At 46.6% G+C, this 25,085-nt stretch overlaps 2 long non-coding RNA genes across 3 annotated transcripts in view; both read right to left on the reverse strand.

Moving 5' to 3' along the window:
• The window catches only part of LOC130150400 (uncharacterized), an 87,775-nt gene that overhangs the window by 3,698 nt on the left and 58,992 nt on the right, over positions 1 to 25,085 (reverse strand). The gene's annotated exons all lie outside the window — the stretch shown is intronic.
• LOC130150401 (uncharacterized) overlaps positions 18,360 to 25,085 on the reverse strand; it is a 45,153-nt gene continuing 38,427 nt past the window's right edge. Inside the window, exons 3-4 of the long non-coding RNA XR_008822224.1 lie at positions 18,802 to 18,934; positions 18,360 to 18,631 (exon numbers count right to left, since the gene is read on the reverse strand). This is a non-coding gene — a long non-coding RNA (uncharacterized LOC130150401). The remainder of the gene's footprint in view (positions 18,632 to 18,801; positions 18,935 to 25,085) is intronic.

Raw genomic sequence — 25,085 nt, forward strand, 5'->3', positions numbered from 1 at the left:
ACTCCCTCCCTCCAGGGAGTCTCTACTGTTGGAGAATCTATCCCAGTGAATCACTTGTAATAAAAATTTGCTATTTTTTGTCCTTGTCAATGGGACAAGGAGAGGACGGTTGCCTTTGGTTGTGCAGCAGCTTTCAGATTGTGGAGGCTATTTTCACCAGCGTTTGTTGGCACGCATTAAAGGAGCAAGATTGCCAACTGTAGCATAGACAGGACTCAATCACAGCTGGTCATGTAAGTGCAACTGACAGCAAATATTTGACACAGGAGCACACGTTCATGTATTGTTTATATTAGACTATGGAAAAAGTAAGTACCGTGTGTTAACTAGCACATAGCAAGAAACAACTCCTAACCACCTTGCATGCTTTTGCGGTGCGAATGATGCAAATGGAGGAAGTACTGATGAAAAGCTGAAACAGGGAGCCTAAAATGCCTGTGCTCTCTCTCCTCTGCCTTTCCTACACCTTCTGGGTCCATTATTCTGCTGCTGGAACTCATCAGGTAACACAGGTCAGGTGAAGGCTCTTGAGCTGACATCTCAGCAGTCTTCCAGTAGTCAGAACAGAAATGAAAAAAAGATCCCCCTCCCACCACCATCAGCGTCCACAGAAGCAGCATCTCCTAGAACCCAGCAGAAGTGTCCAACACAGGGTGACTTCCAAGCTGTACCAATAAAGGCTTCCTGTCGCACTCAGAAACATACCGTTTCAATTTCTGAGTTTGGAAAGAATCAAAGGAACATGGCTCCCACCTTCATGAGTGATACTATTAGACCAAACACAGCAGTGATGGTTCCCACCTCTATGAACGTTACATGCTTCAGCAAAATACAATTGGTTCACTGGTCATTACGATCTATACACTTTCCCAACCTTGCAGCTTAGAGCCCAGCTTGCACAGAAATGGTGATTTGGCCTTTGGCTAATTCACATAGCTAGCCCACACCAGGTATGAAAAGATGGAAAAATCCCCACCCACAGTAGCTGGTTTAACTACAATCCCTTGCAGGTGTGATTTCTTCATTATTGCATCATTGAAGGTGTAATAACAGCACATACAGACACATCCACATGAGCTTTCAACAAACAACGAAGCTGGTGCAACACGGAGCTCACTGGGAGCCAAGCAGCCCCACAAATACCCAGGTGTTTAGATGGCAGCGCTGAAAGCTATGCTGTACCATGGCTGCTGGCACCAAAACCAGTTTGGTAAAAAGCAGAGCTAACCATGCAGGTGTCAGATGTCTGCGGAGGCACAGTAACCTCCAACTTTCAGGTAGACCAGTGCATGTTCTCATGGCCTTGGGAACTGATGCCCACGTCACTTAATTCAGCAAAGCTCCACTGCACTCAAACAAGTTACATTATTTGCAGCCCAAACCCAACCTGTGCTGGAGAAACAAAGCCAAATTCGTATTGAAAAGCATGTAGGAAGAGTATCATCCTACAGTAGAGAATGACTTCATTTCTACAGGCCACGTTATTATGCAAATAATCATCTTTGTTGTCATAAAACTTGACAAATTAGGACATAAAATTTAGGAGGTGATGAGCTTAGCATGTTACTCTCTCCAAGTGCAGGTGTAGCTTGTGAGTCTGTGGTTTGTCAGGGCCGTGGGAACTGTGCTCCTCATGCCTCCACAACAGATTCCCAGTACTGCCCTGCAGCTTTGCTGCTTAGGCACTGTCTCTTTTTGTTTTGTGAAGGGTCAGCAGTACGCTATGCTCACAACAGCAGCCTTCAGGCAGCCCAACACTGTGGTGCTGCTGACGCTTCAGTGCAGAGTGCTTTAAAGCCAAGAAAGTACTTTTATGGGGTGTTAATAGTCCCACGAAGTTGACTTCCCCAGTGACCCAGGCAAGGTGTAGCAAATGAACTGAGTTGTTTTACTAGACACCACCAATTGTGATAGAGACAGTGACTAAATCTTCAGAAGTGTTCGATTGGAGAGAAATCTTATTTGGCATGTAGTCAATAGCCCAGTGAAAGAATAGAGTGCTGTCCAGCAACATCCCCAGAGGTGTCTGGCACATGTAACAGAGGCTGGGGATAATAAAAAAATCCCCAACTTGGATTTTCAGAATGCTAATCAAGTTTACATTTCATTGGAGAAAAACAATACATTCTGGTTTTGTCTGTTTCCCAAGGCTCTTGAGACACCCAGGATCTGTCAACTAGCCACAACAAATAAATTGAAAAGTGTGATGCTGTAGAGGAAGGATCTTATCCTGTGTTGGGTAGAAAAGCCACCATAAAAGGGATTAGACAAACTCTTCAAGTAGAGCTAAACAATATGGAGTATCCGTTCAGCGGGCTGAACAATGTCTGATGCAGGTAGCCCATAAATTGTCGACCCCTGGAGGCTAGAAGCAAATCCCAAAGAAATAATTTCTCTATACTGCCTTGTTTTTCATATGCTTCCTGGAAAAGCCTGGTACTGGCTACTGGCTTATTTATCTGGGGTTGTTTGGTTTGTTGGGGTTTTTTTTTCTGTTTAAAGATATTTTATTTTATTTTAAGATGTCATGTTTCAAATTGTTCTATTTCAGTTCCTTAGTTGTACCTAAAGGAATGATCATCGTTGCTCCTTGAAAAGAAGTTTCCTCAACAATCTCTGTTTTATTGATAGATTAGTTTTGGCTCAAAAATAATGGCATCATTCTCTTTCATGGCTTCCTCAAATACCTGGATCAAGTCACAACAATGTACCCAGTGACATTCCCAGGGGATAACAGCTTTAAAGTTTGTAGAGATGGTACCAGCTTCCAAAGAGCATTGTACACGTACAGACACATGCTTCCCTAAGCCCCATTTTTCATTTCCCCTTGTGTCCATTTCATTCTCAGCTTTGAGGCTGGCTGTAGCCGAGGTGCAATGAAGACTTGCTCCAGATCTCTGATGCCTTCCCACTGCAGCCTCGAGGAGAAGGCAGCCAGGTTGCCTACAAGAGCAAGGAGCAGATTTCACAGCGAAACATTCCCAGCAGAGCTTATAGGCAGGGCCACGTGGGTGTTTCACTAATAAATAGACCTGCAATGCTACAGTCCTTCAAGCTATAAAAACAATCATTGCGAAAGCTTGGACAGAAAGAGGGGTCCATCTACCAGCAACAACAGGGCACAGGAGGTGTAAAGAAAGGGATGGAGCAGCTGGAGAGTGTGGCCAGAGGGAGGGCAGGCAGTGAAATAACATAGGAAGGCAAGACGGCTTTGCCCTGTCCCTGAATATGGTGTGCCATCCTCTAAGTCTAAGGGTTAAAAATACAGGCACGGCTACAATCGGGAACTTCCTGAGCAGTGTTCAATATAAAAACGGAAGCAAGAGTGAAGGAATTTGAGGCAATTTCCTGGAATCTCTCAGGAGAGACTGAATTTAGCTTGGTTGACTTGCCTCCTGCTGAGAAAAAATTATTCTTCTCTCAGAATAATAATACTAATTATTATTATTATGACTGCTTACATAATAGCACTACCTTTCAGTCGCCACTGAAATCCAAAACTTGTCATGCTGCACATTTTACGCACAGTGAAAATCCTTTTTCCGTCTCCATGAGACAAGATGGGATAGGGGGAAACTTACCATGACTCATGATGCGAGAGGTAGTAAAGCCAGTCATGGAAATCTCTTCTTCTGGTAACTCCCAGTGCAATTATCTACTCGGGTCTTCTGTCTGTCTGTCTGTCTGGGCAAACTCCAAGCTGCACTGAATTATTTTTCACCTCTTTACTCACTGGGCCATCAACCTGAAGGACATGCAGGAGGCTATGGCAAGCTTTCCTTTTTTCCCTCCATTAATTCCATTTTTTCATTGCCCTGCACCATGAAGTTGACAGCGATGGGTTTAGTTTTGGCCTGATGTGAAGAGGACATAAGGTGGTACTGGAGGTACAAATATCCACTATGAAATCTAGCAGAGTGGTTCAAGTTCCCAGATTTAGCTCTGTTACTACTTTTTAGTAGAGGATAGAGTCCCCTCAGCTGGGACATGGGAACTGGTCATTGGTGTTCCCTGCTCCAAATCGTGCACAGAAGAAGCTTTGTTTAAGCCGCCTGACTTTGCACTGAAACAGGTAAGGAGCGCACACGAGCTCTGCTGCATAAACTCTACATAACAGCTGCAAGTTGTTGTATCTCTGACCTTCCAGGGTGAGTACATTAGAGGTCTTCCTCTCACCTCTGAAATGCCTGGACATTCAGCTGAGTAGTTCTGAGTCTTGTGATGCTATAAGTTTAGAAAAAAAGTCTGTGGGAGCTTCCAATATTAACCGAAGCTGTTTGCTCACCAGCAGTGTATGATGTGCATTACACATGACAGACAGCAGGGCCTGAAGACATAGAGCTATAAGAACTGCTAACAGTCCAGACATTGAAAAAGCATACAGACCCTGAAGAAGTTAAAAAAAAATCCCACTGGTTCCATTTCTTTGTTCCCCGGGGGTGTCCTCTCCATTTTTAATTTGTGGTGTGCTTTGTTGTTGGCCGGAGGGTGCCACAAAGCGTCCAAGACACTAATCTTTCTAATAAAATATATCCTTCTGGATACAGAAAGTGCCAGAAGTTTAAAAAAAGAAAGAAAGAGAGCAATCTCAAAATCAACTTGCAACTGATAAGAACAGAAAGGTCAAGTTCTTCTCAGCATAGCTGGTATTCGCTTTCATATTCACATCTCATTGCCTCACATCAAGAATAAGAAGTGAAAAAACTAGTCTCATGGATCAACAAGCGTCACCTGCCATGAAAGAAGGCTCTGGGATGGGAGTCCGAGTCTGTGAGCCAAGACAACTGAGTTGCCCAACTGCATCTGTCACTGACTTGTAAATCACCTTCTCTCGCAATGTCGTGAGTGTTCAAACTCAGAGACAGGACCAGTAATGCTTAGAAAGCTCATGAGGCAAATACTATTGTAGGAAGCAGAACCAACAGCTTCAGGTGGCTTCAGCATCCAAGTCCATCAAGCAATACACAGCCCAAACTTCGGTGCCTTTTTATAACCTTCTGGAAAGGTGTGGTTAAACAGCACAGGTCAACAAAAGAGACAGGAGGAACAGCAAACTGGGTAGGGCACAAGCCCCTGCAGGTCTCAAGGAAGTGGCTTGGTGAATTATCTTCTTATTTTTGCCCAAGGTTTCCAATTGCGAACAGAAACTATGGAGAGCAACTTTTCTGGAAATCAGATCCAGAGCACCTCAAATTAGAGATGTACTGCCTCCACCCACCTGCTACCTCTCAATGAAAATGTCAGCCTTAATTCATGAACGGTTTTAAATCCTTTAATGGCAGGGACTTGAAAAGCGGCGGGTATTATCACAAGCGTTCAGCACTGGTATCAGGCGCGTGGCTATTTTATGAGCATGCAGTGCTCTCCCCCATCCTCCCACCCTGGAAAGTTATAATGTATCTCTGGGGCAGGTTGATATTTGCACTTTGTTGACACCCAATAAATAATAATCCAAATATTTGCACACATGGAATATTTTGTGACATTATAGAGCTGACAGACCCTGATTATTCGGGAGCTGCTTTGTGTGCAGAGCTCCCATTGGTTTCAAAGTAAGTGCGGAGTTCAGAAGAGCTGCAGAGTAAGACCCGTGACATTTATGTTTATGAAATAGGAGAGACCTTATCATTTGCTGGTTCTGTAGTCACAAAGCCAGAATAGCTGATGAGGGGCCTTTGCCGGTATCTTCAGTATAATCACAATGTACACAACGGAGGTGTCTTGGCAAGTAGTGAGCGAGCTAAGGAAAACAAAGGGAGATTAGCAAGGGGTGCTGCAGGGCAGGAGGGGGGCACTGGCAGAGCTGGTCTGGGGACCCCCGGGGTTGGGAGAGCTACAGGGGCTGGGGGACCCGAGCGGGCACCGGCAGCGTTGGCATGGGGAGCTCTGGATGGGGAGATACTGTGGGGCTGCGAGGCGGGAGGGGGCACTGGAAGAGCTGGGTGTGGGGCTCTGGATGGAAACAGCAGGACTGCTTTGTGGGGGGCACTGGCGCAGCCAACATAGAAGCTAACAGAGCTCGTATGCCATCTGCTGCTACGCTATTAACTGCTATTAGTCACTGAGCTTCATGAGCATGAAATTTCCTTAGTTGCTGAAAAGGAAGGAGAAAAGCCTAGAATGTGGCTTAACTTTGATTAAGCACCAACAAATTTGGGACAATTTAAACAAGAGGGATTTCAAACATCTCATTGAAGCATGTTGCAAAATTCCTTCCTTGCCTGGGGGAGGTACACATACTGAGTACACCCCATTGTACTTCTCCTTCCACAGCACTTTTGTCAGCAAGATAAGGAGAAAGTATTTGCATGTGGTTAGGGAAGGAGCTATGGATTTGCTAAACGGATTTGTATCCTGTTCGGTTAGAGTGATATGGTTCAGCACATTCCAAAAAAGAAGGAAGTAGACAGTAGTACGAATAGGAACAGCTTTCTCAATTACGCTGGTTAAGAGAGATGTTGGTAGATGTTAATCCTCATGCTTCAGGGCGTTTGCCAATCAGCAGCTTGGGTCAGGAAGAAACATCCTACACCTTGTCATGGTGTAACACCGCACAATTAGAATCGATGTCTCCTTCTCACCCGCTAGCTTGGGCTTTTTGCTGGGGGAGGACACGGGGCTTCTTGTGGCCACACAAGGGAAGGTTCAGCTCCCAGAACTGCCCTGGGGGTACGGAGGGACCTTAATGCAGGGAAAAATAAATGCAAAATGGAACTGTTGATTTTCTTCCTGTGAGCACTTACCCTGGAAGCCAGACTTGAGCTCCTCCACTTGAGTGGGGAGGGAGATGGAAGGTCAGAGCGGAGGCGAGCTAATGTGACTGTCACCCAGCCACAACACGGTGACACAGCTCGATTTAAACAGCAGGCTGGAGAACTAATGCATTTGCAGATAAAAGCTGAAGGCACTGCTTTGAGAAAATTATAATCTCCTTCCTCAGACAGAGGGAGAAGTGAAATGCATCTGCCAGATTATTAGCTGTGAATGATTTGCTCAATCTTGCTGAGAATACAGTACATATAGCAAGATTTGGCCACAACACGGGACCAGACAGCATCCAGCAGCCCTATGCAAGCAGCAGGCCAGAATCTGGTGGCAGCCACAGCAGCCCACCTGGGTGCCAGGCAGAAAAAAACAAACCATTTTGTGCCCCTGGGAGTCGTAGCTTACGGTCGGACTAGGCAGTGAATCTGATCCTGGGGCTGCCAGGACTGGATCAAAGGCTCTGCAGCCATGTCAGAACTACTGAGCTGGCCTAAGTTCACTCTGATAGAACACATTTGTCCAAAGCATTTTGACAAGTTAAGTTTGTGCTCAGCCAGTGCTCATCAGTCTTGTCCTGTCCCGTGAGAGACCCTGTGCTCCCCCGTGGCTCCTCGCGTCTCTCTCACCCGCACCGTTCAGGATCGGGCCCCCCTTGCCTGGCAGCCAGGCACCTGCAGTTCTCTGCACAGGGTGAGGGGACTGGGAATTCAGGCTTTCCCAGCTAACCCCGTCCTAGCGGAGGCACTGAAGGAAGCTGTTCTCTCTTCATGACCATACATTACAGCCATTGTTAGTCAGTCATTGTAAAGTGCTCTTGGAGCAGTGGCAGATGTCCTATTACACTGAGAGAAGTAAGACACCTGGGTTCGTTACCACCTAATTAGGTTCTCCATGTGATTAACTACTTGTGCTGCAGACAAAGAAGCAAACTACCCACATGAATGCCAACAGAAGACAAGCTGGCATGGCAGCAGCAGGCACCTGACAGGCACAGGCAGATCTGTAACTCATCTGGCTTCCTGATGGAGAGTGAAGGATTTTTAGTAAAAGTTGTAAAACTATAATCAGAAACTCTCGTAGCATATGTTTTGCCTGAGTCACAGATCTTTTGTGGCCCCTGCAAACCATTGTCATCTCACATACAGAACCTGTCTTAACACTGATCTCTGGCCCATCTGACCTGCCTAAACCTTTATGTTTCCTCCGCAGAGCCCTCAGCATCTCCTCCTCAGTGCCACCTCCACCTTCCCAGCAGGAGACAGTTCCCTGCATCTTTCTGTACTCCTCCCCTCAAAGCCCGTGCCATCCCCCTGCATAAGACCATTTTTTTACCTTTGCCTCAGAAGACGAGCTTCTGTTGGGAAAGCCCTTCAGGCGAGTCCTGAGATTCGGCTGTCTCCCTCTCCCCCCCCCATTGCCCAAACCCAGCAAGGTAACAAAGCAATTCTGTGAAAGTCTCTCCATCAAGAGCTTCCCAGCCTGCTAAGAGCTGAGGCTGCAGTGTTCCTGTGCAAGCCTGAAGGCAGCAGGCTGGATTTCCTCTTGAACGCCTGATCCAGCCCAAACACAGATCCACATTCAAACTGTCTGAAGCCTCCAATCAATCAGTGAATTGCACTGAATGCCCTTAGGAAAAAAAAAAAAAAAAAAAGATCTTTGATGAGGCTTTGCTGCTAGCAACCAATCCAAATCCATTAGCTTTCACATCTGGAGTTCCAACGAACAATAAAAATGAGCTTGATGGCCTCAATCTTGTCCTCATTTTTCAGCATCACAATAACCTGGCTCCACTAAACACAATTCAGCATGATTGCCTCACTCTGCTCAGACTTCGGGGATACCCAGAACCGCTATAGCTGCCAGAGAAGAGGGTCAGGACAGAGGGTGCTTTGGCAAAACTCTGTGTGTGTGTGTGCGCGCACATATGCATATTAGGGAAAGACAAGAAGAACTGGAATCGGAGAGGACACTGCAGGGTAGAATCAGGGGTATTGGCAGAGCTTCGTGATATAAATCCACTCAGTATTTTCTCAGTCATACATGAGTATCTGTGCAGCACTACTGCTTTTACAACCCCATTTCTGCCTTTTTTTGAAGCATCATTGTTACTTCCCCCCTTGCGGACACTGCTGCTGCACCCTCAGAAGCCCACCCGAGCCTGCATCTCCACCCCTGGGCAATGGAGGGCCCTGCCTTGCCGCTGGGCTGTAAGGAAGGAGGGCTTGCTCTGCCTCCCAGGACGCCTGCAGGGAGGACCCAGCTGAATCCAGGTGATCTGAAATGTGAAAGAGCGGATGGAGGCTGGGGTAATTGCATGATTTGGGCTCATAATGAAAGCTGTTCTGACACCAGCCTGGGCTGGGCCGTGCTTGGACTGGTCCCAGTGCTGCAAAGAGCCCAGCATGGCCCTGCAGCTGTCGAGCCCCTTGCCTGGCAGGGGGGTAGAGCCTGCGATCTGGAGTACCAGCTTTTAGACGCTTCTCTTGCTTTCTCCAGGAGCTTCCAATAATGCAAACGGTTATTCTGGTTTACTTTTTTTTTTTTTTTTTTCAGTTGCATTTCTGAGGTGCTGTTGGTGCCAAAGTGATGCGGAGAACCTGATGGCAGCTGTTAGGTGGGGGACTCTGGTCCTTCCGCTGCTGTGTGAGCAACCAGCCCTGACGCAGGATTTACCCAGTTTAGTTCAGCCTTATTTCCAATTACCTTACCCCGCACACATACCCCGCAAGAGCCCTCTCCCTGTTGTGGGAAGGGCAGTTGTTAGTGGCAGTGGCTTTTCTCCTTCCCCTTTTTCTCCCACACTGCAGTCCTGGTCCAGGCTCCCTAACCCCACTTCTCTCTCTTTGCCTTTTACAAAGAAGGAGCCCATGCTGAGACCTCTGTGTGAAACCATGAGCAGCATCTGCTAATGGGCAGCCTAATAGCCATTTAATGGACCCAGTAAAGCTAATAGATTTGTAAGGAAAATATGAGCAACAATAGCCAAAGAGGAGTGCTCAAAAGCAGACAAAACTGGCAGGGTCTTTCCCACTTGGACTCAAGGAGCAGAAGCAGTGCCTGCAGCCAGGCGGGAGCTTCCCTGGCTTTCCAAAGCTGCCACACGTTCCTGGGAAGGAGATTTCATCTGAGAATGACACTGTCTGCCCAGCCTGCAAGGTCGTGTGATCACCAGATGCTGTCACCTCTGGGGTGGAGCAGAGCGGGCAGGCAGTAGGTCAGACCCCCCCAGCCTGGGGAGCAGGTCACCGCTGGAGTCACCACTTTTAATATGCTCACGGTACAGAGAAAGGTCTGTTAAGGATCATCCCACAGACCCCTCTTCCCCAAACACAGTGGAGCCTACCTGTCAGAAGCAGACGGATTTATATGATCCTGCCAGAATTTATACCTAAATCTTTTAATACTTATTTTCCTTATGTGTAGCCAAAAATTTTATGACACACGCTAACCCCTGCTCAAGAAACAGACAATATATTTTGAAGGATATTGTATCTAGCTGACATAGAATATAAATTCTCTTTGCCACGCTGGTGCCCACCTCTAGTTATACAGTCACTGTGCGGTGAACATCAGCCCACATCTCTCTGGGGTTCCTCCAAAGGCCCTTACCCCTCCGCACGTATGCTGCCTGTGCGGGATGCCCGTGTTGGAAGTAAAAGCTGAGTTGAAACAAGTCAGGTTGTTGTCAGATGATCGCACTGCTTCGGCCTCAGAGTTAGTAGCACCACCAGAATAGGATATGCACGATCTTGACAGACTTTCCCACACCTCTGGAAGATGTGTGGGGTCAGCGAGGGAGCCGCGTGGTCAGCTAGAGGACAGCCTGTGAGGTGGGATGTCTTGGCACTGCAGCCTGCCTGGGCTCCTCTGCAGGCTGTGTGTGCAGCGGTGGCAGGAGGTATGCTCGCAGCCCACCAGCACGTCCACTCGAGAGACACGCCAGAGTTTACCAAAAATGCCGGGTACAGTCTCAGTACAGCATCATGATACTAGTCTAACGCACGATCCTGACTCTCCAGCTGCTCTCCCCTCCCAGCCCACCCCAGGGCCAACTCTGTTTCAAAATGGGACAGTGTAAAGGCAAGTTGTATTTCTGTGTTTCGCCTCATATTTCCCCAGCCAGCAGCTCTCTGTCCTCCCTCCAGGCAAGCCCAGCATCACAGCAGAGCCATGTGGCTGGGATCAGTGTGGTCTTACGCACTCTGATTCCGCAGCAGGTATGGGGAATGGGTATGAGATAAGGATGCCATCCTCACAGTATAATGGAGAAAAAACATTTTTCACTTCTTTTCATCATAATGTGAAATCTCTGAAAGATAGGTCCTGGCCCTCAGCAAGATCAAATTGATTGCCACATGGGGAATTATTGACAGGAGAGAAAAAAACCACCTCTCTCCTATTGCTGCATCCTAAAAGCTCACCAAGCCCTTATCCAAGAAGTGCAAAATCACGGCAATGGTGTGACAGATGTGACAGTTTGGCCCATTACTAACAAACAAGCACATTGAAGGTGATTGCATTTCCTTTTTGTAGCTGAATTTAGCAAACTATAACTGCCCTCTGGTTAAAATAATGTTTCTCTGCTTTAAAGGGTAAAAAGCACGTGTTTACGTCCTGTTAAACCTGCGTCTTCAGCCGGCTGCTTGGACCCGATTGCATCTTGGTAGTCACGGAGGAGGGATTTTGAGTTGCCATTACAAATATTAAATACATTGACCAAAGCAGATCCTACAGAGAGGAGCACAGAATCCGTGACTGCCCAGGAGACAGCTTGCACATTGATGCTTGAGGGATACACACATCCCCTACGCCCGTACCGCCCAGCCTGAGCAGCCGTGCAGCTCTCAGCCTCAGGGAGCCTCTGCAGCAGCTGGCTGGGGTGGCACCCAGACCCAGGGGACAAGGAGCAGGCAGACAGGGAGCTGGCTTTCAGCATCAAGGGGGAACACATCGCCAGGGGTGCCCTTTTCCCGTGGAAAACCGGAGGCTACCTTTGCCTTGGCAACACCACAAAGACGACTAGGATTCATAACTGTAGGAGCTCCCTGCAGCCAGGAGTTTGAATAATTCACTTCCCAGCAAGAGACATCAATCCTTTCTCCACAGCCCCTTCTACCACCTCATAAGATGTATGAGGGGAAGGCGGGAGGCATTTTTATTATTTTTATTTAGTTTGTGGATGTTTAGTGTTCCTCACTATGGGCTATATTCAGTCCTCACGTGCATGATATTCTCAAGACCTTTATCAGTTAACTATCCTTGCTTTAATTTTCCCCCTGTTCTCACCCTTACTTTTCCCTCTTTATAAATTACAACATTCAGGCCTTTGCTGGCGGTAGAGAGCACTACATTGTTCTGGAATAAAATGGACTTTATTCCATTATAATGACTCTGCTTCCAAGGGGGAGTAGTTACACTGGAATAAAAGTATTTTTTATGCTCCAGTCTGGAGCATAATTCAATCATAAATTACATCAGAAAAAAATAAACCATAATAATAAAATGGCAGTTTGTGCATTGATTAAAGTGAAAACACTCTTCATTCTGGAATATTCTGCGTATAAAGTGAAGTTAGTGTGCAATAAGCAAGGGTGTGATTTTTTATAGCACACTAACTACCCTTCATTCATTCCCTAATGGATACCCTGCCAGAAAACACGAGTGCCTTTAGGTGAGGCAGGTTTGAAAGTGGAATAAACTATTGTGCATTAAGGTGCACTAGGAGTATTCATAAGGGAGCATAGGGAAGTAACTAGCGAGGCAAAAATCTACCACTAACTACTCCCCCAGTGGCACCCCCAGGGAAGTCCAGCAGGTCCCAAGGCTGGAATAACTCTAGTGGAATAATTCCTTACGTTTTCCCAGGGTAGGAGATATTTCCAGGCCCATTGGTCCTCGTGGTCTGGGTTTTGAAACAAGTTATGGGACCTTGTGGAGAGAGGAATCTGAAGCTGGAATGAGGATACGTCACCAGGAGATGTGCACCACCAAAACTATTCCTCCTAACCCTGCATCAGGATGCAGAATGCATTTCAGCCCCCCTCCCCGAGCAGCTGACCAGCCAGCTCAATGAAGGTAGGGCTTTGTATCTGTGCTGGTACCCCAGAAGGATCGAGCAGCCAACATCACACAAATACAGCCAAGGGCTATACTTAGGGCAGTTTCTGTTCACTTCTCTTGTCAGACATTAATACAGCATTTGTACCCAGCATCAGTTTGTATCAGCCAAGAGCTCTTGATCAGACTTCAATGTCCCCCATAAAGCAATCGCTTGCAGGGAGCAAGGGAAGTGATCTCCTGGCTAGGAGACTTCCCAGGGAGTCTGTCATTCTCTTTGATTCCACTTTATATTTTTCTCTGTATGAATTTACAGACTGAGAGAGTTAAAGAGTATTCACATGTGCTGGTTTTACCTAAAGAACAGAAATGTGCTACAAATGCTCCTCAGCTGATTTCTACCACAGTCTGCTAGACAATTAGATCAAGGTATGCTCCGCAGAGAGTCGTGTGCCAGCCCCAGCTCTGCCAGGGAGCCGCTGCCCGTGTCCCCACCGACGACAAAGGATGGGTCTGAGTACAGTAAGAAATCTGGGGTCCTCCCAAAAGTGGCACTCTTAAACCCTTGGCAACAATCTGGGTAAAATTTACTCCTGGTTCAAAATTGGAATGGCCTGCCATTTGGGAAGCCTGAACATTCCAGACATCAGGATGTTACCCAGGACCTGGGCTGCCCCCAGCCAGCCCTGCCCCCGCCCCTGCCTTGTAGCCCCCCGGGTCTCCCCGCACCAGTTCTGCATTTCTTGCTAAAAACGTTAAATCAGTCACACCCAGAGCTGGCCTTAGCTATGCCTCTACTGGTAAAAAATATCCTCAAAGCCTCATTACTTTACACATTTTCACTAATGTGATGTTCAAGTATCACCGAATGCCTCATACACAAAAATTATATTCCAGCACTTCAGCTACTCATGACTAACACGAAGGGGCCTTGACAAAGCATCACACTCCGAAACATCACTGCCTGTACGTATGTTGAAGGGAACGCTGCCTTTGAGAACCTGTTAGTTACAGCTGAAGTCCAGTTTCAACGGACTTCAGGAGGAGGTAGAGATCCACAGGCCTCTGAGCAATCTGAACGTCAAGGCACGGGCAAACAAAGTCTTAGGAGTCCACCTACTTCTGTATTTTGCCCTCTATGTTGAAAAGTAATGTAAGCTTAGCTAACTTATTTTGCACAGAGCAGGGTCAGGAGAGCTCACACAGTAGTCTCCCGCCAGAGCTTGGCTGTCAGGATGGTGACATTTAATGAGGGGAACAAAATTAAGACAGGAGGAAGGTGGTGCTTAGAGTGTTCAGCTACCAAATTGGATTCTCCAAAGCTTGTGATCTTAAAAGTTTTTTCCAACCTAAATGATTCTATGATCTTTTCCCTTCCCGGCATGTGATTTGTAGTGTGGGGCATGGGAAAAGGAGCCTGTGGAAATGGCACAGGTTTCACAGGAAGATTGGCCTGAGGCCATCAAACAAGTGTCTCTGGCGCTCAGAGCAAGAGTTGAACCCAGTGCCGTGCACGGAGTCACTCACTACGCGACTCAGCCCCCTCGCCGAAAGGTTAGGGTGAAGCACAAAGCAAACACAGAATTCAAGATGTGGATTATATCAACAATTACAGCCTGGAGCATAATTCAATTATGAATTAAATTGGAGTTTAAAAAAAAAACCCCATAATAATAAAAGGGCGATTTGTGTGTTGATTAAAGTGAAAACATGCAGTCATTAGGCTGTGTATAAATCTTGTTAGCTGCGAGCAGAGCTGGGTATTGCCATTAACCTGGTGAGTGCCTGTGGGGAACGGGCACTTGGCTGGGTGTTTAGCACACAGATGTGCAGCAGGACAGCTGCTGCCCTCTGGGACCTCAGCACCAGAGGTTGGGCAGGAGGGTGGTACGTATCTACCGGCAACAATAATTCACATGCACACATTATGCAATATCTTGCACACATCTGTTTTTACGGGACAAGACCTAGCACGAGATTGCTGTCTTTGAGCCTGAGGTGTGAAACCAAGACAAGGGCAGGTGATAGGAGATGCTTTCTCCATAGACCATAGTCAGCCTTGCTGTGACGTTGGGGCCACACACTGAAAGGGGAGGGAATCGCAGTCAGCTTGTGGAAAAAAGCATGAGGTCTTCGCCCATCCTTGGTAAATCTCAAGAGGGTGACGGAGGCTCTAAATGAAAGACATATCCTCTGATAGCATTTCTGCATCCCAGAGAAGTGCTTAGAAGACCAAAGCTAGGAAATTCTGCTCCTCTGCATTCCTTTCAAAAGCCTGCAGGGAGCCTTGAGGGATGCAGTAAGGCAGATGTTCTTGGCCCCTGCCTCACACCCCTAGCAACTTCTTGCCCCTCTGATCTGTACTGTGGACAGGGCAGAGACCTCAAGCAGGCCTGATGCATCCTAGACCTCCTTCACGTTCACTATTAAAACATCAACACACTTCCCCTCGCCCCTCCCCCCCAGTGCTGTATGTCCTTCCTCTCACATCTTTCTTGCCCCTCGGGGTTCAGGACCTTGTGTCTTCCAGCACATTTGAATAACCTTCCTGAGTAACCCTGCTGGGATGCATAAAGGTTCCTTGCAGCCCCTTCTGCCTTCTGTATTTCATACCTCTCCTGAGCCAGGCACACTCTGTTCCCGTATTATGAGAGAATAATTGCTTTTCCCCACCTCACATCCATACTATTTTCTCCTCTTTTGTTTTACAAACTCCTCTCCCTGAGAAATATGTCCCTGCACGAGAGCATTAGATCGAATTTTTAGATCAAATTATCCTTCTGTTCTATAATACTATCCGTAATTACTCCCTGTAACTTTGCTTTTGCTGGTGATCGCAACCATCAGGCAATTTTCACACATCTCGCCAATAGAATTCAAGTACAAGCAAATATTAGAGTGAGTGTGAATTTATTTTTATTTATAAATTACTTAACATAGAAAAAAAAAGACAAGCTCTGAGCACTTAGCAAATTACTGACTTGAAATAGATTTTGCAGAATTTGCCTGTGTTTTCTCCTGTGCCTTGAAAAAAAAAAAAGAAAAAAAGCGCCATACATGCTCAGAAGCTGGAAAGAATGGAGAGGAACGGTATGAACCATGGCATGTTTCACAGTGTAAGGATGTAAGTTCTGGGTTTCCAGTACAATGAGGTTCCTCAGCCCTTTGTAAGCTTAAGCACAGACTCAAGATTCCTCCTTGAGAAAGGCAAGCTTAGCATTTCACCTGCTCGCGTATGTCGGAACTGAATCTCCTTTAGGCTCTTGGTAGCTTCACCTGGGAGCTACTCAGCTACATCCCACTTTGATTTGGTTTGGAAATTCTTTTCCCCCAAATTTGTGCCACCTCCTGCAAAATTTCTCCCAGAGACCTGGCCAACAGGGAGCTTAGCTCTAAATTAGCCCAAGTTCAGTTGAAACTGTAGCAGAAGAGAAAAGGAAAGATCCAATAAACCCCCCCTGCTTTTGACTCCAGCTCAAAGTGTTCAGCTCCAGAACTGAATCCAAAACCAAACTTTGCAGTTCAGACCCATCTGCCATGAGCCCTCGGCTCGCAGGTGGAAGCCTGTAACCTGCTGCCAACGAGGGCATGTTTCATGAGACTGCAGCAGGAAGGCTTGGCTGGCAGAAAATATCAGTGTCTGCCTTCTCCGGTGGCAACACGCACTGGCTTGCTCATACACAAACTGGACGTTTGGGCAAGCAGGAGAAAATCAAAACCATCACAAAAAACTGCAGCACATTTTTTTTTTTTTTTTTTTTGTCATTTTGGCCAGGCTTGTCCAAGCCCAAGGGGAGCAAGAGCCTAGCTGTCTTAAACAAGCTTCTCTTACTATCACCAGCAGGCAATAATTCCCTTCAGCGTGGATTATCAAGGCTAATCTTAGATTTAGACTGGGACGTCACAGGGAGGTTGCAGGAAGGAGGGATTTTGGCTAAGAGAAGGGTCCCAGCAGTGGAGTTTGTTCATGTTAAACGTCAAAAAGGGGGGTTGTTTAGTGACTTTTGGCAAGCCTTCTTCCAGCAACCAGGTTACGGATTGGATCAGGTGTGGGATCTCCGTTCCACGATGTTTTCAAGACTCAGCTCAACAAAGTCGTGGCTGACCTGATTTAGTGTCCCGGGGAAGCTGGATTACATGATCTCCAGAGGTGCCTTCCAATCAGCCTTTCCACAGCTATGTAGCACAGATACAGCCTCCTTGATCTGGTTGTCTGTATAAACACAAGAGGCAGGGCTGGGTCTGTATCATCCCACAGACTTCCCAGCAGCAAAGTGAATCATAGGCTCACAGAATAACTTGGGATGGAAGGGATCGCTGCTGTTTATTTGGTACCACACACTTCACAAAGCAGGGCCAGCTTAGATCACCTACCAACACAGTGTAAGAGTCGGTCTAAAGAGAAAGATATTGTCTCAACATTGCTAACAGAGACCTGGAGATGGAATGTGGTCCTCACAGACACCGAGACCCAGTGACCCTGAAGGAGAACTGCATGGTACGAGGAGTACTATGCTGCTCCCTGGTACCTGGCACTGGAAGGAACAACTACGATAAGGTCGCACAACAACTGTTGTCGTAACAACGAATCAGAACATGCGTGATAACCTTGCTCGAGAAGGCAGAGACTGACAACAATCCATGGGCCAGAGGAGGAGCAACGTGTATTGCTCTGTATAGAAGAAGACTCTTTAGCAACCGAATTTTAGGAGATCTCCCCCACCAAGGATCACGACGATCGGAACGACTGGCGGGACGCTGCCTGGACCTGGGACCATAGGGACGCCTTGGACCCATGGTGGTAAATACAATCCTCTTTCCTTTTCTTTTTACTTTTTTATTTTTTTTCCTTCACTTTCTGTCTTTCTACCTATTGCACGCTGCTTTACGGGCAAACAATAAAGTTGTGCTGTTTGATTAAAGCATAACCCCTAGGCATGGTCACCTTGATTTTTGTGCTTCGAGGTCATAGTAAACAAACCATCACAAGTCCACTGAGTGGACCATGACACACAGCAGAGGCAGGAGAGATCACCAGCTATTTCCAAAGGCCCACCCAAAGGTCACCTTTCTGCAGAAGGTTTACTTATGCTGCTGGGCAGCCTGCCAGACACGTGGTTCCTAAAGGATCTCACACCTCTCCCTAAAATATTCTAGTATTCCACAAATGAAAAGAGATTGAAAAAACATTCTCACTTGTTCTGCTTCTAGAGGGAATCCCCATAGTCATTGGGCATTACGAAGGGAGCTGAAAGGCCCTCAGGAAGAGATCTAGTCTCTTCCCCCCATCCAGGAGCAGAACCCCCTGCAAATACAGCAGCTCAGGTAGAAATTGTCCTTCAAGTCCTGTGGTGAGAGACACCCCGTGGCGCCTCCTTAGCAGCCTTTTTCCAGTGCTTCACTCTCCTTCTGTAACACTTCCCCAGCGTTTTAACTTAGTTTCACCTCCCAGGGTAGAATGGAATGGCATCTTTCCCTCTTCTTCGTGCACCTCTGGTACGTTACCATCACGTTCCTTCGTGAGCCCTGCAAGGCAGGGACACAGCCTCACGGACACCTGTACATCATCTAACGCAACCGGGCATGAATCAGAGCCTTCCCCTTCGTACAGTGTTTGTAAGACCCAACCTGCGCCGATGAATGCGCTGACCCCGTAAAGCAGGGAGGTGTCATTTCAGAGACGAGAAAATGAAGCAGAAAGACAGGCCGCATAGCGGCGTGCCAAAGTTCACGCAGAAAGTCTGTGCCAGGCTCGGGAACCAGGCCTTAGTCGAGCATCTTAATGTTCTCTCCTCTCCTTTTGGCACTGCTGAGATATGAAATAATAATAATCATGAAATGTGCCCAGACACTAGGAAGATCATCACCTTAATTCAGATAATAGGAATAGCCAGCATCTGCGTAATGCAGAATCAAAATGGTTTATAATAGAGAGAACAAGATGTAGCTTAGAGTTTAAAAGTAATTAAAATTTCCTACCTAAGTTTCTTTTGCTTAATGTACTTCCAAAAAACGTTCATCTGCTTGCAAATGCCTGACCCTAGGAGTTCAGGTTTCAATGCAATGGAAAGGCATATGTTGGCAGAATGACAGCAGCTGAACGGCATCTCATCTGGATCCAAAAATGTAAAGAAAGGGAAATACTCATTATTCTAGAGGCTCAAAGACAATTTCAATCCATTTTAACTCTAACAGGTCCCCCTGTGGCCTCTTAAAACCTACTGAATTGGAGCAAAGTAGCGTAAGCAGCAGAGTTTCATCTTCAAAGGTGCAGTGAAAATATCCAGGTTGACAAGAGGGCTCAGTTCAGGAGGGTTTCTGGGGTTTCGCTGCGGACTTTTAACAATGCTCTTCCTCAGCACCTTTTATCTGTGGATCTCACTGCACTTTAAAGATATTGACTGATCTCTCACCACGTTGCTCCTGTGAGAGGTGTATTATTATCTTCATTTAATTAACAGGGAAACTGAGGCACAGCAAAAGGAAGTTATATGCTTGGGCCCTCACAGAGCACCAGTGGAAGAGCTGGGATTAGCTACAAGCTCTCATGATGGTTTAGGGGTCCCTACTCATTTCATCTCGCCTTGTTCGGTTGCAGTGCTCCCCTCCCCTGGTCTGAACTGTCAGGAGCGCTGAGGGATGTGAGAGGTGCGCTGAGCCAGGCAGTGATCACAGCAAGACAAGCAGCAACACTTTCCGCTCACTCAGAACGGTTCTGAGTGTGTGTGGATAAATCTCAGCAGCCTGGATGAGACCTCATAGCTCAAACAGCCCTACTCCTGGCCTACTGGTCGTCATTTGCAAAGGTATACAGCAAAACGAGAGAAAATTTCCTCCTTCCTCCCCTGTTGCTCTAGCACCGCACAATGCAACTGCTGCGCTAGAGAAGTACATGACTCTTGCTGAAATCAAGAAAATACATTTCTGAGGCCCAGACTGGAAACTTTCGTCATACAGTAAGCTCTTGGCATTCACTCTGCACCTCTACAGAACTGTTTTCTCATCCCACAGTCACACCTGTTTTATAAAGCTGTATGTGTTATTTATGCACATGCATATATATATATACACACACATATATATATGTGTGTGTGTATATATATATGCATATTATTTCAAGCAGTTGTGACTAGCAGGAGCGTAACAGATGCAGAAATACATGTTTATGTGACTTTCCAGAGAAAAGTGAGAAGCAGCCCTGAGAAGAAAGAATTACTACTGTCACCCAAGAAAGGTCTTCTGCTTAACACCCCAACATGATTACTCAAACATCAGCACCGTCAAGTGTGGTAAGATCAGCATATTGAGGGCCACATGCTCCCCGCGCCTGCTCTGGCAGGAGCCAGCAGTCCTCCAGACACATTAAAACATTATCTCACGCTTGGTGCCCCACTTGCACAGAAATGATGGTTGCTAGCTCAGATCCAACCAGTTCAGAGAGTTTTTTCTGATTGCACTTGAACTCACAGACGTGCCTGTTCATGGGAAAAAGGGAGTGGAAGGAACGTCCCCTCAATTTACCTTTATGCCATTGTTCTCCTCATAGTCTGTGAGGGATATAACTACATTCAGGCTGACAAGAGCAAGCAGCTGAGCCTACGCCGTGCTCACAATGTGGGCGTTGATACGATTTGATGGTGTCCTTTTGAAGGCAATCCCAGTGCAGAGGTTGGGCAGCTCTAGCAGAAAAGCTCTGGAGAAACTGGATCTAAGCTGAGGGGAGGCAGGGGGTTAGGGAGAGTCTCAGACTGGGATGGGTTGCCAAGTGGGACATTAGGGAGATAGTCACATGGTCTTAATAGAGCATCTAGCATGGATGTGATTCAGAGGACCAAACACAGGAGTCTACTCTCTCTCTTTCATTACAGGAAAGAAGCTGGTGCCTCCAGAAGGGAATTCAGGACCCCTGAGGTGATGGCATGAATGTTTTGTAACTCACTAATAGCAAGCGCAACCCAAAAGGTCACATTTGAAAGACACCTCTGGTTTTGCCTTGCTTGCTTAAGAGAAGCCAGACCCAAAGAGCCCTCGACCCTCTTCCAGGGAACAAGAAATCTCTCTCTGTCCCACACAGGGCTGCTTTGGAGGTAAGGCAAGGCTTCCCTCACCGAGCTGCGTGGGAGATGCCAGGGGACACTGCAGACTATCAGCACTGGCTGCACTGGCAAACTGTCGCATCCTACCTATTGGTTGCACTCAGTATTTGCTATACAGGATGCAGAGTCCCCATGCTGATCATAATTGAGACACTAAGTATTTTTTTAAGTGGCAGGTATCCATTCCTTCGGAACGAGAGGACCTGAGTTATATCACTGGTGATGCAAGGAAGATGGAAGTCACCATGATGTAGTGTAGAGACAACCAAGAATTATTCCTATGACCATGGATTCATTGAGTTACTTAACGCCCTCACACAGAATGCTGGAGTTTAATAACGTTAATGGGGTACTTTGGGATCCATATACAGAAGAACTAAAGGAGGAAAATGATCATTATGCTCTCCCACTGTCATCTGCAGGTTTCAAAATATATTACAGTCCTTCACTAATTGTCACAATGCCCCACTAAGTCAATATTATTATAATTTTTTCATAAATGCTGAGAGACTGACTGATCTCACTCACGTGGATTCAGCCACACCACCATATCCCAGTTAAAGGGCTGTCTCTTGCATTTCAGAGCTATGGGAACATCGTAGGTTGGAAGCTTCTACTACAAAAAATGAACTAGAAGGACCACAAGTGACAGGATTAGAGGACTGTAATGCTGCCTTGTGGCGGTCCAACCTGGCCACGTACAGCTCCATTGCCTTCATGATGCTTTACATCACAGATCCTGTCTCACAGGAGACATTTTGCAATTCTAGGCATGCTTCTGGGGCTCTTTCACATGAGGACTTGGGAGCCAACCCAGGGCGTCACACCTTAAGGTAGAACTCCCCATTGACATCACTGCAAATGACAACAAAATCCAAGCCACTTGTTACAGATTGCACAGTCGTATCAGTGAAACTGGTCAGAGCCCTCACCTTCAACCAGCAGACAACCATTCCCTCTCTGTGGTTTTGGACATGCTAACAATGCATGAGGCAACATGGTACATAGCTGTAGGGAGGGATAGGGAGTTAAGAATTTAATTTCTGAGAGTTATGAGAGGTCCCTTGTCAAAACACTCATGTCGGTGGGTGACGTCAGTATTCATCTCCATAAAACAGGGAGAAGAAAACAACCCTACTTTATACGTTGCTTTGAGATTCTCAGATAAAACACATTTTCTAGAGCTCTGCTTCTTTGTTAAAAAATTCATAGCATCATTCTCCCTCCTGCCCCCCTTTTCGCTAACCAAAATTCAGGGTTCTGTGGGTTATTCCAGGGGAATCAGGAGTTGGAAAGAAGTCTTTCTTTTATGACATCTTTTTTATTTGCAAAGAATGCATGGAGTCATATTTTCTTCCATGCAGGAGAAATCAAACAGGCTAGACAGTTTCTTTGCTTACAGCATCAAACTCTCTAAGCTTTTCCTTAGGGTCAGGCTACCAGCTGCTTAAACAGGCTGTGTTTCAACTCCCTTCTTTCTCCATACTTGTGTTGAAGTTTCATTCTCTCTCTCTTTCACATACATACACACCCTCCCTATTTTTTTTGCTGTCCACTGAAATTGTCTTTCCTGAGTGGCTAAAATGCTCGCATGGCCTCTGGCTTGGATAGCCGCTTGTTATCGTTTCACAGGAGAGTTTAACCATTAATCTAAAGTGATAAATGAAATGTAGCTCAAGATACAATGGCACTGGTGATCCTCAAGCCCTAACAGCAGGGGCCAAAGCTACATGGGACTCTGCATCTGAGATCATATACCTAATAACATGAATGCTGCACTCAAATCGTGAACCTTCTGAGTAGAATTTCTTCACTGCAGTTCAAATGTTTCTCTCCATGGCTCTGGCAGATGCCCAGAGAATTTCTTTGAGGTGGTCTGTACTGAGGGTCCTCCGTTAACTTACAGAGCATGCTTTTCCTCCCAACAACAGAAGCAGAAAGTCAGTCACGGGAGGAAGGATGCAGAAAAGAGGATGAGGATGGAATTGTTTAGGTTTCTTTAATGCAAGGTGACTGAGAGTTCAGCAGAAGCAGAGAGAGGCAAGATCTGAGAATTTCAGAGGCAAGAGGTACAAAATTATGTTGAGGCTCTGTTATGATTTACTGGACTCTACACCCAAGGTTGTAAACTCTAGAGAGTGCACCGCAGGAGAAAAGGGGAGGAAGGGAAAGCAGCGAAAAGCTGACAGAAGCAGGAAGATACGTTTGGGAGACATGGGAGAGATGTTAGGGGGAAAGGATAGATGAAAGCAGCATGAGGGAAACAGTCTGAAATGTGTGACAAAAAAAGAAAGAAAGTAGGAAATGGAAGAAAAGAGTTTGACCAAATAGGGAGAAAATAAGGCAATCAAGAGAAAAGGGAACAGAAAAAGAAGCAAGCAGGCTTTTACCCTAACAGTGAAGAATGTAGGATGCTGCTTCCGACATTTCACAATTAAAAAAAAAAAAAATAGCGCCTTGTTTAGAGATTAGTTTGAACTTAGTTTTGATTAGGACTGAGTTCTGGGATAATCAAACCCCTCCGAGCTAGCGACCAGTTGCTGAGATGCTGGCTGCGCCGGCCCTCCCTGCAGCACGGCACGGAATTGCTGGGTCCAAGAGCACCATCAAGTGGCGCAGGGAAGGCGCTAGCAAAGCATCCGAGGGGCTGGCTTTGGGCGCAGTCCCTTCGCGTAATGGAAAACTACCCAGGACAATTTATTTCCGCGTAGCATCCTTCATCCAGAGCCCCGCATCTCGTGACAGAGGAGAGTCAAAGAACAGATAAAGGGCTTACACAGCCAGCTACAGTGTCCTCCACCCAGCACATCGATGGGTCTTCTGCTTGTAGGTAGAGAGCTGGGGGCAACAGGGTGGGAATGACCCAGAGAGGAAACAAGGGGCAGCGGTGGAGCAGGGAAGTGATAGTAGTAGGGAATGAAGGAGGAAGGAACAATCAGGGGGTGCCTGGGGTCAAGTGTGGCAGTGAGGTGGGATGAAGCAGCAGTTTGGGGGGTGTCATGGATTGAAACCAATGTAGTCACACACATGTCACAGGTCTTCACAGAGGGCTTGGGAAAGGTCAGAAAAGCAACCAGATCTGGGCACCTCTGGAATTACCTCCCCTCAACACTGATCATCCTCCTCTCAAACCGCAATATTCCTGACTGCTGGTGCTATGCCCAGCATGGCTTTGGGAAGAATAACGTAAGGGATAATTGCAAACAGGTCAGAGTGCGATGAGTCAATGATGATGGATTTTAATGAAGGAGCAGATGTGGCAAAAGCAGCTTGTGTGTGCATGTGCCTGGGGTGCTGGAGCATGAACCTGATGGAGAAGATATTGGTAAGGAAATAGTGACTCGTGTAAGTGTGAGATCTCAGTAAAAGGTGACAGTGGACAAAGCATACGGACAACTGTCCCTCACACTTATCTGCCAGTTTTCACTCATAGATCTCAAAATCTTTTAAAAAGGTAAATCAGCATCTCTTTTATTTTTACACCTTGAAAAACAGAGACATGGATAAACAAGTAATTTGTCCAAGAAGCATAATGTCAATGCCTTGGGTTCTGTGATGAGTACCCTGCAAAATGGTCAATGCTGCCTCCACACAAGGAGGAAGAAAAGAATTTCACCCAGGGACAGACAGGTCCTTGTGTGAAGCCTGCAAGCTGGGAAGTTACAGCAGAGCCTAGATTCTGTAGAGTCCAGGCAGACAAACAAGAGAGATTAAAGGGTAAGCTCAAGGAGATGTGAGAGCTGAGTGTGGCTCACACAGGAGTGACAACACCTGCCTTACAGCCAGCACTGGCAGGGGAAAAGGTAGCAGTGCTAATGATGGGACTTGCCTGAAAGGCAGAGAGAAGAGGAAAGAGGGCTCAAACAGCAGCGGAAGAGCAGCAGCTGGTGAAGCACAATTCACACTGGGAAGTAAAAGAGAGAGAGAGCACCCCCGGAAGACTGCCTTGATCAATAGCTCTGAGAACCATGGAGAAGTCACAGAAAATAAGGGGGATGGGGGACAGGTTTCTTCTTACAAGAAGGAAAAAAAATAAATGGACAGCCTCTTACTAAAGCACCAGTATAATCTTTAGAAGACACTGCTTTCTGCTGGGCAAGACTTAACTCAAATGAGCACTAAGCACAGCCACCTCAGTGAAGTACGAGCTTCCAGAAAGACCCTGAC

The sequence above is a fragment of the Falco biarmicus genome, chromosome 5, assembly GCF_023638135.1.
Source record: "Falco biarmicus isolate bFalBia1 chromosome 5, bFalBia1.pri, whole genome shotgun sequence".
NCBI lineage: Eukaryota > Metazoa > Chordata > Aves > Falconiformes > Falconidae > Falco > Falco biarmicus.